The sequence below is a fragment of the Caretta caretta genome, chromosome 11 (genome assembly GCF_965140235.1).
Source record: "Caretta caretta isolate rCarCar2 chromosome 11, rCarCar1.hap1, whole genome shotgun sequence".
Classification (NCBI taxonomy): domain Eukaryota; kingdom Metazoa; phylum Chordata; order Testudines; family Cheloniidae; genus Caretta; species Caretta caretta.
In genome coordinates this window covers 46,143,064-46,156,875 of record NC_134216.1, presented here as the reverse complement: position 1 = coordinate 46,156,875, position 13,812 = coordinate 46,143,064, and the positions used below count along the sequence as shown (strand labels likewise).

Below are 13,812 nucleotides of genomic sequence, written 5' to 3'. Positions count from 1 at the left end.
ATTTCTAAAACAAATAATGCCAAAAACTTAAGTCTGGTGTATTTTCAGTATATTTTATAAAAATATGTTCTTAGATTTCTGCTTTGGTAGGGTTTTACTGGAAACTGTATTTAGCATGCCTGAATCCATAATCTTTACTTGGGCAAAGCTCCCACTGACTTCAAAATTTAATGAAGGACGTTGATTTAATCTCAACTGGGTATGAAGATCCACGATTCAGAGGCACCTTAATAAAGGGCTAAAAATGACACTTCAGCTTCGCACAATGTGGGGAGTTTGGAATATCAAATCTGTAATTCCCTCTGTCTGCCTTTGGCAGCTCAGACATTTTATTGTAGTATTTCTGCACTTTCACATCAAATCAATTTGGAATTTAAGAATTGTATTCTGATCTCCTTGATTGACACACATGAAATGCAAACAATGCTAACCCCTGCTGGATCCCAGTTCTCACATTCTTGTCTTTTGAAGCTGCAGCCAAATATTCTGTAGAAAACAGAACAATATCGGCAGCTGTCAATACATATAACGGACACAGAACGTAAACTTTAAGGGCCTGTACACAGCTTGTCTCTGTTTTGCGCATGTCCACCCATATGCACCTTTGAATCTGAAAAGGATAATCAAGAGATTGAGGAACGTTGGTTTAGACAAAGAAAAACTATTGGTGGCTGGTAGGGAAACAACACTTTCCTGTTAAATAAATAAATTGTAGGAATTGCAAAGATATCTGAAAAATCTAGGCTTTTGCATAACTTCTTTTGTCATCAATCTGTTCAAAAGCTGTTCTATAGAGTCCTAACAATGTACTGTATTATTTGCTGCCTCTGTTATTAAATTCAGTTCTAACAGGTCATTTTTCTCACAGTTTTCTGCTCTCATAAAATCTGTCTGATTAGGTCCACCTCACCTAAAGTGGGCTTAATCTCTTAAAAAAAAAAAAAAAAAAAAAACTTCTGTTGATAGATATTTGTCTGATTATTCTGTTACAGCTGTGAACTGTGTTGCCCTTTCTCCTGTCTTCCCTGACTATGCTTCTAAATTAACTTTTCCATCTCAAGATGTTATCAAGATTTAAAGATGTGTTGGCTTGGCTTCTCTTAGCTGTGTAAAGTATTCATCTTATTCCTCTTTTTGTTCTTTAAAAACAGCTACAGTATAAAAATACCTTATCAATTTGTAACTGGGGCAGCTGGAGCCAAAAATAAGGGGGATGTGCTATAGATACAGGAAGCTCTCTTCTCCCCCATCGTGCCTCCATTTCTGCTCCCCCCATACAAGGCGATCAGATATATAAATGAAAAAGAGGGTCACTGTCACCAAGGGGATTGGGTTAAGGGTTTTAGTGCGAGATGAGGGAGAAGCAGATTGCTGGATATGAGAAGCAGGAGCAAAGGCAATAGAGATGGACTGATGAATTTGAATTTCCTCCTCGCCTAACTGCCACTTTATTAGCCTAATTCCAAAATTTAAACCCTCTAAATTCCAGTTCAGCTGCTGTCTAATGCCACCTCCTCTCCTGCCTACCCCTACCCAAAGTCCTGATGCCACCAAGTAGCTCGGAGTTTAAGTGCCAGCAGGATCGCAAATTAGGCATTTGCAGTGAATAAACCTGGGTCTCCCACGTGAATGCGCTAACCACTAGGCTGTAGAGTCATCTTCACTCCCTCTGTGCCACAGAATATTTAAATTGCTTGTACAAAGTGGGACAACTTCAACAGTGACCAAGAGTGACCTCATTGAATTAAAAACCGTTCTCCCCCCCCCCCCCCGATTTTTTGGTTCAAAAAATGTTTTCCAAACTGGAAAAAAAATCGATTATTCACTCAGTTGTAGTAGTGACTGTCCATCTCAAAGTGGGAGTGATGGTAGTGTCCTCTACCCTTCCCATCCTTGCTAGGAGCAGCAGCTTCCCCATTTCTGCCTCAGCTGCCTTGGAGGCCTGAGAAGAGTGTTGAGTGAGCTATTCCTGTGGCTCCAAGAGACTGCAAGCAGCCCTTCAGATGTTTCCAACCCCATCTACAGCCCTAGACTGCAGCCTCTGATCAGCTCAGTACATCAGAGCTGCCTTCATCCCCACAACAACTGCAGGTTCCTCACAGGTCTCAACCACCAGAGCTGTAATCTATAGGAGCTGCCCTGGCATTGGACCAGGCAGCAATAAGTCCCTTTCATTGTGGCTTCCTTATCTTTTTTCAGAATAGGAGTAGAAGCTCTTCAGTGACTACATGCTAGTCTGATGGGTTTAAGGAATTCTGAAACTGAATTCTGGAAGTGTTACGAGCATCAAAGCACTATTTTAAACAATGTGCTAGACAAAGAGAGTTAAGTGGGGTTCCTAGGAAATACCTGGTGGCAGGTGAATGCAAATCACCATCTCTGGTTATGCCAGGAGGGGTCATTTTCTGGCTGATTACCTGTTCTTGGTCTCTGCAAATCAAAGACCCAAATTCTCTGTAAAGGAGTGACTCTCAGATCTATGGGGGTGTTATGAACTTGTGACCAACAAAAAACCCATTGGTGGGGTTTGGAGGACTGATCACTTGCCAGAGACTGTTGGAACTGGGATGATCACTGGCGATCTGTTAGCATGCTTGTAGGTTGTTTTAATGTTTTATCTGTAGTGCTTTCAATTTAAGAATCAAGGTGCTTGCTTAGAAAGGGGCTGTGTGGTAACTTATACCTCAGGCAGTTACGCTGCTTATAGCTTCTGAGGAGAAGGTAAAACTGGCCTGCTTAGGCAGTCTGATTTGCTTGGGAGCTCACAGTGTAGGCAGAGAACTGTACAGCCTGGAAAAACCAAGCCAGAATGGAGAGAGATGAGTGTCTCTGCACAAGAGGTAATGGCCAGGGAGCTGGAAGCCTGAGAGTGGGTGCCCCTGGTGGACCAAAGAGGGGAATACAGATGCAGTTGCTCTGAACTGTGACAACAGTATTATAGTTGTACAATCACAGTATTAAGCTCACTCCCCAAACATTACTCCAAAATAGGTAGGAAGAGGACTGAAATGGCAGATATTACAGGTGAATAAATACATTTACTCTTAAGTGAAATGTAAACAAGGCAAATAACAAAGTCAAATCTGGAGATGCTAAAGTCAGTACAAATAATGTAGGGCTATATTGTGACAGACAAAATTCACTTCCTGAGCTTTCTGCTATGTAGGGTGGTGGTGGTGGTGGTGGAGGGGGTAGGGGGGAATGGTAGAAATAAACCTGCCTTCTCCCATTCCACTTTGGGAGATCTCTCTTGAGGCGCGTAGGAGGCAAAGCTCCCTTGCACTCCCTTGGGTGCAGAGTCTGCTATTGTGATTGCCCCCTGCCTTGAGCACGCAAAGATGGAAGCTCCTCCCACTCTACCTCTCCCGCCAAAGGCCTATTCACAACCTGGGTCATATAGTTTGCAGAAATAGGGAACTTTTAAAGTCAAGGAATATAACTATTAGAATCAGATTTTGGTTGAATAAATTATGTTCTAATGCTTTGAAACTGCTTTTGTATAACTGAGCATTTGTCCAAATGGATCTAATGTTGAATTATTAATTATTAATATACATCTTCTGTAAAATTATCGACATTGTGAGGAGTCAGACTGTATGGTAATAGATCTTGTTAATTCAAGGTTTTGGTGTCAAGCAATGTGTTTGTCTACTTTCCAGTTTCTAGGAGAAAACTAAAGCAATTTTTTAAATTGACTTGTTTTGTAGAAATATTTTAATAAGCTTGTGAACATAACTGAAGTAATACATACAGCACATCATAATGTGTAAAGATCTTGGTTTCAGTTAACTTGAGGGAAGTTGCTTTATATATACTTTTCAACCATTTACTACTTTGTTAATGTATTGAACACAACCATTTTTTACTTAATATTTTACCTTGCGCAGTTAACTGAAGCGGGATTACAAACACTGTTTGTGTCCCTCATTCTTCATTGAGAAAAATGGGCCAGATTCTCATCTGGTGTGAACTGGATCCCTTGATTTACACCCACTGAGGACCTGGACCATGAACAATCATAATGAAGATCACCATATGAAATCGCAGAGGTGATTTTGGAAAGATATTATATACTAATTAGAAACCATGAGTGTGATCCCCACCCCAGCTCTTGCCATTGGCTTTTTTTTTTTTTTGGAAACTGGTATGTTCCTGCCAAATGTGTTTTGGTTTTGACTAAAAACAGTATAAATGAAAAATTCCTGAGCAGTTCTACCTAGTGCTGTAGTTTCTGGGCAATGCTGCAGATTATCGGGCAGCCCCAACAGACTGCTGTAACATAGACAGGCCCCAGGATTTTCTAGCTTGTTCTAGGGGCCTCTCCAGTCCCAGGAGCAATCTAGCAGTAGGAATGTGCAAAAGTGGCTGAAAGCCATCTTAGTTTTAACCCCTCCCAAACCCCCCCTCACCTCCCTCAGGCTGTGAAATCTGTGTTGCACCTCTTAGAGGTGTACCACACAATCTTATCTCATACATTCAAGATACTCAGTTATGTTCCAGTGGTAATAAAGATTTAACATAAGACTTGACACTTGCTTAATTATTGCTTGATATCCAAAGGAATCCTGTAACTGAGTACTGGTGTGTGCTTTTTGTCCTACCATATATCCAATCTGTAGAAGAGTAATGACAAAGTATAGATCATAGGCAGGTACATAATAGTTTTAATTTACCCCCATGCCAGAAGGCCACCACAAAGCCCATACACTCCTTAAGCCCTATTTTGAGTGTGAATTTCACCTTACAGAGATCTTACTTTTAGAAGACTGACTTGTGTTTCCAGTTCATATATGTGAAAAATCCATTGCTAGCATAATTAAAACTATTAGTGGGGCTAAAGTTGCTCTCCTTGTTCCTTGCCAACTTCAAAGCGAGGCGTGCTTCATTTTCTATAAGCTTGCATTTTGTTTGAGAATTTTTTTTTAACAAGTGTGGGCTTCTGTTTTGAAGAAATAATTGAATTTGAGATGTTCCTAAAATACTGTAAATGGATCAAAAGACTACCACACTGTTAGGTGGTTTCTTGATGTGGGTGTCATGAAAATGAGCATATGGGTTTTGTGACTTCACTTAATATATCTGCCATTGTTTTAAAAAAAAAAATTGAATGATTGGGTAGGAGAGAGGACACTGGCTTATTAAAGAATAATCTAGTTGCATTTTATTCTCCAGTGAGTCAGTTCCCATGGAAAAAGGCCTTAAGACATAAATCTTGTTATGGGTTGAGTTAAAACCTTACTGAGATTGAGATGGAACACCCTCTTCAGTTAACATAATTATAAAGGTAAATTAATCACAAGCCCTGCCCCACCCCCACCCCAGAAAAGAGGAGTTTTGCACTTTGTAGGCAGAGGTTGTTTTGCTTTTGGTTAGGATGTGTATGTGAAGGAACACCGAACTAGAGAGAGACAGACTGAAGAAATCCAGGCATAAGCCTTGTAGTATGGCCCTGAAAGAAGCTAGAGAGAGAGAGTTTTTGAGTCTGTTGCTAGTTAGAGGCTTGGTGATATAAGAAAAGAAGCGATTACCTGCTTTTGGTTTCTCCAGCATTTGAAATAGCAGGACTTTGTATATTCTTAGCAAATAAAAAAGATTGTATCAAAGAAAATATCAGACTCCTTCGCCAATTTCTGCTCCCAGTGGGAACATCCACAGGGCCCCAAACTTTGACTGCTCAAGTAAAAAAGGGGTAACGCTATTTCTCTTACACAGACTGCAGCAGCAGGCCATTTTTATTTGTCTATTTTGTTTGAAACTTGAATGTTTTACCATTTGATCTTGAAAGGGAAGATACAAATAAAATACCCTCTCTCCCCCTGTCTCCCACCAAGGAAAAGAGGAAGCATGGTCTGTTGGGTAAAAAAACACAGAACTAGAAATCAGAAGACATGGGGTCTATCCCCAAAGACTTGCAGTGACATCATGGGCATGCTGCATAGGCCCAGATTTTGGGCACCCTAACTTCCAGGTGCTGTTTTATATACAGCTGGGTTCTGATTTTTGACAGGTGGTGAGTTTCAGTATCTCAGCCTTTAAGTTCAAATGGATGTGTGGATCTCAGCCCTAACTGGGCAGATGTTAAGGCTACAGTTCCAGAAAACTAGAGCTTTCATGCTCTGGGTTCAGGCCTAGGTATGGTGTAAAAAACTGCTCAGGTTGCATTGGTCAGTTATCTTCATTAATTGCTAGGAACAAATCCATCATCTGTGTTCATTCTTTTAGGTATGTCAGCTATCTTTTGATACCTCTTGATTATGAGTTTGTCATTATACTTCTTGTCTATATTTACCATTGGCTTCTGATTAGTTCGTAGAATGTAAGGAGTTGGTTTTAGTTTGATGCCATAAAATATTCTGGTCTTGGGTACCTGGCTACCTCGAGGAAGCTGGTAGCAGGATGCTTTTGTACAGGGGCTCTTCCAATTTAGGGGTTGCTTTCTCATTGCACTGGCAGAGACTAAATTTGTTAACCTTTGAAGCATGCTGCATGAATATCTATTTCGTGGTCTTTAGGTAAATTATTGGGTTGAGGGGTACTGTGCAGGTTAATGAGGGGGCTGTGGTTTTGTTGCATGATTTATGTTTTGGAGTTGTTTCGTCTGAACAAGTTACAAGATTTTTTTAAAATCTACTTTCATATCTCTGTATATTTGAGATTTGTGTATAAGGGCTTCCAGATTGGGGCTCTTCGAAGCAATGTGAATAAATAAGGTGTATTGCAAGGCTAAATGAATTAATGTTTTTAAAGCACTCTGAAAGGCTCTATAAAAACTTTTTTTTTTTTGTTCCACTCATTGAATTGTGGGGGGATTGGGCCACTTCTTTGGTAAGTACCAGCTGAGTTCTGTTTATTTTCTCCACTTCATCTGACACCTGGCTTTCTTATAAAGCCAAGTGAATGGAGAGTATAAATGCCTTTGCTCTTGCTTTGTTAGCTGAATTTGGTTTTGTGAAGCAACTCAGTGAATATGTTTTGGAACTACTATAAGTAATGAAAGCTTTACTTTGAGTGAGTTAGGGCAATGCTTCAGGAGATATACCCCTACCAGAAACAAAACTCATGCTTCCATTGGCTTGAAAAGCAGGAACATCAGCTGGAGTCATTAGCATCTTTGTCTTTATGGGTAACTGTTACCTTATCTGCATCTTGTACCAGAATGTGCCAGTGAAGCCAGTAAATAACATAATAGGATATTTCAGAGAGAACCACCAAAAGAACACACTTCTCTCAAATGCTGGTAAGAAGACCAGGATAATGTAACAAGAAATCAAAATGTACTAATAATTACTCCTAGGGGAATTTTGTGCCAAAAATAAAAATTCTGCGCACAATATTTTACAATTTTGCAAATTTTATCAAATAAATGTGGAGGCTCCAGCATGGCAGTGGGGAGCACAGGCCACTGCTGCATGGAGGCACGAGATCCCATCCTTCCGCTTGCCCCCCACCCCCCATGGGACAGGGACTCGGTGGTGAGGCTGCATCTGACCCTGACCCCGGGCAAGGGCTGGGCTTACCCCAGAAACACCCCAGGGCCCTATTCTTCCACACAAGGTGCACCAGGTGTGGGCAGACAGGCTCAGCACAGCAGGATCCAAGTATGGAGGGGCTTAGTACGGGGGAATTGCGGTGTGGGGTGAGACGGTTCTGTGTGGGGCAGTCTGGGTGTGGGTGGCTTGGTGGGGGTTTGGGTGCATGGGGGATCAGAATGCACAGGGGTTTGGCGGGGTTCCATGTTCAGGGGTAATGGGACTCAGCAGGGGGGTCCAGTTGAAGGTGGTTGGGGGTCTGGGTCTGGGTGGATGGAATCTGGTGGGGGAGAGGAGGTCTGGGAGTGGAGAACTCAGCAGGGAGGGGTTGGGGGAGTGGGGCTTGGTGGTCATTTTCTGTGGGGAAGCAAAGAAATCTGCATGGGACATGAATTCTGTGTGTGCAGTGGTGCAGAATTCCCCTAGGAGTAAATAATGTAATAGTGTAATATAATTATGTAACAAGCAACAAAAATGATTGAATATCTAGAAAACATGACCTGTGAGGGAAGATAGGGAAAAAACGGGTTTGGTTAGTCTGGAGAAGAGAAGACGAATGGCCCCGGGGGGGGGGGGGGGAGATGGGGGATGACCATAAGTTTTCAAGTACATAAAAAGTTGTTGCAAGGAGGAGGGCAAAAAAATCTTGCTAATCTCTGAAGACAGGACAAGAAGGAATGGGTTTAAATTGCAGCAAGGGAGGTTTACACTGGACATTAGGAAAAACTTCTTAACTGTCAGGGTGGTTAAGCACTTGAATAAATTGCCTAGGGAGGTTGTGCAGTCACCCTCATTGGAGATTTTTAAGAGCAGGTTAGACAAACGACTGTCAGGAGTGGGTCTAGTTATTATGTAGTCCTGCCTTGAGTGCAGAGGACTGGACTAGATGACCTTTCGAGACCTACACTTCTGATTCTAAGGTATGATAGAGAATTACTGCACTATTTTTATGGTAAGAAGTAAAGACAGTGTCACAGTAAACTTAGTGTTCAGGAGTATTTCAGTAATGAAGATAGCAGAGAAGGGAAATCAAGTTCTAGGCAATGTCTGAAAGTGAAAAAACAAAATACATGAACAAAATTCAAGGAAATACCTGAATGTATGAACACATCCCAAGGAAATGTTGGAAAGGAGCAGAGTACAGTGTGACAGAATTTAAACATAAAAATAAGAAATGAAATGCTCTATGTAGTTTTAAAGGCATGTGAAATTGATTGAAGGCATATTTCTTCATAACTGGGCTTTCAAGGCTAAGGCATGATCTACTCTATTATTAAAACCATTGTTCAAATGATTCAGTTTTCAGAATGAATGATTTATTTCTCTAATCTTTTTCTATGTGTAATATGAGCAGTGTACTGATTTATACTGTTACTTTATACATATACATGCATCTATATAATACACATGCAAAAATAGGCAAAAAATTTAAGATATTTTTCCAATTTGTGCATTTTGGGGGGGGTTGGGGGGGGGAGTGACGTATAGCGAAGTACCCTCTACCTCCTAGTGGTGGTACAAGCTTTAAACAAGTAAACCACTATGAGACTAATGCAGGTGTACCTAATGATTTATGATACACTGTGGTGGTCTTGTGTAGTGTGCAAATATCCTGTATTAGAATCAGCAGAAACTGCAACGTAGACCTGAAAATTTTGGGGGAATGTCCAAAATGTTGTACAAATTTTGTCAAACTTATAATTCAGAAATCTTCAATCAGCTCTAATCTTGATGACAATTATTTTCCAATGTAAAGTTTTAGAAAATATTCCTTTATATATTCATCTCCATGTTGTGCTTTATCTATGTAAGCAAAACAGATTTATTCATCTTCCACCAATCTAGAAGCACTGTTAGCTAGGTAACCACAATCCCTTCAAATGCATCTAGCTAACAGTTTTCCTTTTCATTATAAAAGGCACACTTGCTGCCTAATTCTAATCTGTTCTGTTCGGAGTCATATATGATCTTCATCACTGTAGTTTCTGAACATCTTCCAGAAGTGCATTAAGAGACGTGACTAGCATCTGTTCAATGTGGTTCTTTTTCTGTTCCTGTCCCCTGGAGGAAACTATGTAGGGATTTAAAAAATAAACATGTACATTGTGCTATGTGTGTTTTTTATTAGAAAAGGCAGTGTTGAAGAAGTGTGCCTTTCCCGTGGAGCACAAGGTGGTGAGGTTTCTATCTAGATACTTTATGACCCTCATCACTGTAGTATGAGCACCTCACAATCATTAATGGATTTTACTCTCTCAACACCCCTGTGAAGTAGAGAAGTATTACTCTGGTCCTGGTCCAGTACCTTATCCACAAGACCATCGTTCCTACTCTTGGGTTTAAGGTGGTTCTTCGATTCTGCAGGAGTTCATTCCAGTCTTGGACCAGCCCATGAGAAAGTTTTAGTCTTGTGATGGGCAGCTGTACTGTTCCTTGTTGGCAGAGATCCTCATCCCAGAGCTGTAGGTGATAGTTGAATTATCCTGGGTCCAAACCATTGTGTAATTTGAAGTTGAAGATTAAGACCTTGAATTTAACATATATTGGATATTGGTGTAGTATCCCAACTTATATTTAGCTCAGACACTCTGCTTCTTTACCCAGACATGAAGAGCTCTGTGGGAACTCAAAAGTTTGTACTTTCCACCAACAGAAGTTGGTTCAATAAAAGATATTACCTCACCTACTTTGTCTCTCTCAAAAATGTATGCCTTGTTTGTCTGAATTTGTCTAACTGCAACTTCCAGCTATTGGATTGTATTATACCTTTGTTTGCTAGATTGAAGAGCCCAATATTAAATATTTGTTCCCCATGTAGACACTTATACACTGTAATCAAATCACTCCTTACCTTTGCTTTGTTAAGATGGGTAGATTGAACTCTTTAAGCCTGTCTCTGTAAGGCATGTTTTCTAATCCTTTAATAATTCTCATGGCTCTTCTCTGAATCCTCTCCAATTTATCAGCATCCTTCTTGAATGTCGGGCACCAGAATTGGATGCAGTATTCCAGCAGCAGTCACACCAGTGCCAAATATAGAGTTAAAATAACTACTCTACTCCTACTTGAGATTCCTGTTTATGGATTGCATTAGTTCTTTTGTCTACAAAATCATTGGGAGATCACATTCAGCTGATTATCTACCATGTCCCCCAATTTTTTTTCCAGAGTCACTGCTTCTTAGAATAGAGTCCCCATTCTGTACGTATAGCCGACATTCTTTGTTCCTAGAAGTATATATTTACATTTAGCTGTATTAAAACATATATTGTTTACTTGCACCCAGTTTACCAAGCTATCCAGATCTATCTGAACCAGTTTTTGTGTCATCAGCAAACTTTAGCAATGATGATTTTGTTTTCTTCCAGGTCACTGATTAAAAATGTTACATAGTGTAGGGTCAAGAATAGATATCTGTGGGACTCACTAAAAACAGACCAACTCAATGACAATTCTCTGTTTACAATTACATTTTGAGGTCTATTAGTTAGCCAGTTTTAATCCATTTAATGTGCCATGTTCATTTTATGTCATTCAGGTTTTTTAAATCAAAATGTCATGTAGTACCAAGTCAAAAGCCTTACAAAAGTCTACGTATGTTACATCAAGACTATTACTTGCAATCTCATTAAACAAAATATCAAGTTAGTTTGACAAGATCTGTTTTCCATAAACCCATGCTCATTTGCATTAATTACATTGTCCTCCTTTAGCTTTTTATTAATGAAGTCGAGTATCAGCTGCTCCATTATCTTGCCTGGGATCAATGTCAGACTGACAGACCTATAATTAGTTATATTTTGGGGTGCAACTCACATCAGTTGTCAATACGTGATCTGTAATCCCTGAATGCCTTAATGCTTTGCTGCCATACTTCCCTGTCTAGACACTCCCAGCTAGCTTACAAGCCTATATTGTCTGTGTGTTCAGCGGCCCTGGTTGAGTAACTCTGACTCCAACAGCCTCCTTGTTACACCACAGCTACACTCTGGTCTCTACCAGCCTTGTTTACTACTAGCCAAGTAACCCCAACATGCCCCCAGTCCTGAATTTCCTCAAAACTGCCCTGAAATGTCCAGCCCTCTCTAGTGAGCTCCTCAGTTAGCTCTTTTAAAATTCTTGCATGCAAATTATCTGGACCTTCTGATTTTAAAAATATCTAGCTTTAGTAGCTACTGTTTAACATTCTTCTGAGATGCTAGTGGAATGGAAAGAATGTCATCATATGCTATAATTACATCTGTTTTCCCAATTACAGAAAGAAATTTAACACTTCTTTATTTTCTGCATTATTATGGATAGTTCTATCATTTCTATTTAGTAATGGACCAATACCATTGTTAGTATATTAAGAACTTAAAATAATCCTTTTTAAAAAAAAGCCACCTTATTGTCCTTAACTCTGCTGGCCATAAATTTCTACTTGTGTCCCTTTACTTCCCTTATCAATTTTCTATAATTCTTACCTTCTGATTTATATGAATTACTGTTGGTTTCTCCTTTATTCCATTTGTTCTATTTTAATTTTTATAGCTGCATTCACTTCCCCTTAAACCAGATCATTTTAAAAAAAAACTAATGCAGCCTTCTTCCTCAATTGTGGGGTTGTAGGTTTTTTTGGGAATCTAGTAAAGTGTTATTAAAAAATTCCAAATGATCATTAAATTTTTTTATTAAATTATTCATCCCAGCTGATTTGGCTCACAATTGTTTTCAGCTTTGTCAAATTGGCCCTGGTTTCGACCTTATTCTGTTTAAGGAGCTGGTCATCCTGTTCTTTAGTATGATTTGGTGGTCTGTAGCAGACACCAACTAGTGCCCCATCTTGTGTTTTATCTTTTAGGACATTGATCCATAAGCATTCAAGAATCTGAGTATTCAATGAATCAGAAACAAGTACTGTAATGTCATTTTTGACAGACTACTGCTCCTTCTCCCCTTTTGCCCATTCGATCCTTCCTAAATAGGTTATAACCATTGATTTGAACATTCCAGGGATATGAATCATACCACCAGGTTTCAGTAATTTTGATGTAGTTGGTATTATGCTCATAAATGAGCAATTCCTTTTCCTCTTATTTGTTATCTAGGCTCCTAGCATTGGTGTGTAGGCAATTAAATAATTTCTTTTCTTCATGTCCTTTGATTCCTTGATTGATTTTGTTCTCAACATTTTGATTTCGTGCTAAATGAGTGCTCATATCGTCCCACTCTCTTTATCCTCCTCTTTTGTTGTTCGTTTAAAGTGCCCCTGATGTTCACCAGTAGTTAGCACCAATATATCCAGGCTAGGTTTCTTCCATGTTGATTGGATTATTGCATGTTTGAAGGAAGAAGAGAGAGATTTCTTCCCTGAATGAGGTAGTTCAGTCAGTAACACTAGTTGCTTGTGACTTTCAACAGCCAGAAAAGGCGTGGGTCGGACATATAGGTCTTTGAGTCTCATTCTGTGTGCCCAGTACTTCTTGTGGAGTGAGTAGTCTGAACTCCGTATGAAAGTAGGCTGTTTGTTGGTTGGCATAAGGAAACTGCATCTTTACAGCCTTGGCAGTCACATAGATCAGTACATGGAGGCGAATGAACAACAGACATGTAGGATTTAAGCGACAGGCTTCAATTTTACCTAATACTGGGATGGGTGTTAGGTACCCTGGCTCCTGCTCTCTCCCACGGGGCATTAAATTGGGTCCATTGTGGAGTTCAGGACTCCTACTGTGCAGCCAGTAACTTGGAGTCAACTTGCCTGGGCCCACCCCTAGGACTACCTCACTTGTGAATTCTCTTTATTTCCTGTGCAAGGTGTGTGGGTGTGGACGTGGGGGTAAATGTTCCTAAGGGAGGACCACAGTCTGCAAGACTTAAGGTCTTCCCTTTTCCTATAGGCAAAGGCAATCCGAGTTTCATTTACCATGGGAGCTAGGTCCCTTTTTATCCTTACCTGCACTGGACACGCGTCACAAGTTGAGACAAGTTAAAACAGTTCCTTTTCCTAATTTAGTCCTTTAAAAATGTAACTGTGCCTCTGTGATATTGGAAGGAAGGTGAAAAAATCCGCCAGATGTTTTGTCAGTTGGTCCCACTGGAAAAATTCCTTCCTGATCCTGAAGCAGGCAATCGGTCAGACCTGCAGTATAATCAATAACAGAGTTCCAATGCCATACTAAGAGCGGGGGGTGGGGAGTAGGTAAGTGGCCAGAACAAGAGGCTTTTGAAAAGTCTGGGCCAGTTTAAATAGGTTGTGAACCTATTGAGGGAGAAAACCACAGGAGCCAATCAGTTAGCC

The 13,812-nt window shown here is 40.2% G+C and overlaps 1 protein-coding gene across 3 annotated transcripts in view; it reads left to right on the top strand.

Annotated features, from left to right (window-relative positions):
- The window catches only part of ZNF385B (zinc finger protein 385B), a 311,286-nt gene that overhangs the window by 92,313 nt on the left and 205,161 nt on the right, over positions 1-13,812 (top strand). The window lies entirely within an intron of this gene.